A 1,406-nucleotide genomic window follows, 5' to 3' on the forward strand; every position below is an offset into this window, starting at 1 on the left:
TCCCTGCTTTTCCCAGCCCTGTCCCTGCCTTTCCCAGCCCCGTTCTCCCGGGCAGAGTCCGAAGGGCAGCCGGGCGGTGTTGGCAGAAGCCGGGAGGGGACGGCCACACCTTGGGGTGTCTGGGAGCGACGGCTGCGCCCTGGGAACCGGGAAAATTCCATTTCCCTTCGGGATTTATGGAAAACTCCTCTTGTGCCGTGCCCGGGGTGGCTTTGGGGACCCGTCCCTGCCCCCACCAGCTCCGGTTTCCGCTGGGGAAGTGACACCCGGAACCCGCCGGGGTTCTGAGAGCCCCGAGCCCCGCCAGCCCTCGGCTCCTCCGCTCCAGGGGATCCCTGGATCCGCTGCTCTTCCCAAATCCTGGAGCGAAGCCTTTGCCAGAGCAGCTGGGGATCCCTGGAAGTGTCCCAGGTTGGAGAGGGATAATCTGGGACAGTGGGACATGTCCCTGCCCGCAGCAGGATGAGTTTTAAGGTCCCTTCCATCCCAAACCATTCCATGATCATAAATCCAAGGCATCCTTTATTACCCCAGCACGGATTATCTCTGACCCACTCACCTGGAAACTCTCAGAGCTGTTTTCCTTTAACTCCATCATTAAATCCTTTCATTCCACTGAGGTTATGGCGCTCAGAAGAGCTTCCAAAATGTGTGTTCACACTTAGAATTCCTGTTTGGGATGTGGGAGCAGCCGGGATCACCTCCAGGCTCAGAATTGGGAATCACAGGGCCTTGGTGTTCCTCTAAAGCTTCATTTGGAGCTTGTCCTCTTTCTCCATGTGAGCAGAACGTTCCTGGGAGCCGAAATAATTCCCTGTCCCCGGTGTCCAGCGCTGCTCCAGCCTCCCTGCGGTGCTGCCGTGGGTTCTGTGTGTCCCACGTTAATTCTGTCTCCATCCCTGGGACAAAGGGAGGCTCAGCCACGGGAAAAACGCTCCGTGGGCATCCCAGCTCCCATGGAGAGCCTCGGGAAGAGCTGGGAATGTCGATGTGGAGTGATTCCTGCTGGGAGCTGGGCTGGGAATGCGCTGGGAATGCTCCGGGATGGGAGCAGGGCCTGCCCGGGAGCGTCGTGATGCTGTGGATCACAGGGATCTGCTGATCCTGGGANTTTTTTTTTATTCTGTTTTTAACCTTTTTAGGGTTGTTTCAGCTCGCCGCCTCCTCCCTAGGGGCGCGCACCCGCGTTCCGTGTGCGCGCACGCGTAGGCGAGCGCTCCGCCTTCGCCCTCCCCTCCTTCTTCCCTTTTTTCCCACCTCCTCCTCCCCCTTTTCCCGACTATTTAAAGTCGCGACATCGCGGGCGGCGGCTCAGTGGAAGAAGAAGGCGGCGGAGGAGTGTGGGAATAATTTTATTTTATTTTTTTTCCCCCCTTTCCACGCGAATTTTTTTAGCCATGAATCCC

This window comes from Parus major, unplaced genomic scaffold (genome assembly GCF_001522545.3).
Source record: "Parus major isolate Abel unplaced genomic scaffold, Parus_major1.1 Scaffold335, whole genome shotgun sequence".
NCBI lineage: Eukaryota > Metazoa > Chordata > Aves > Passeriformes > Paridae > Parus > Parus major.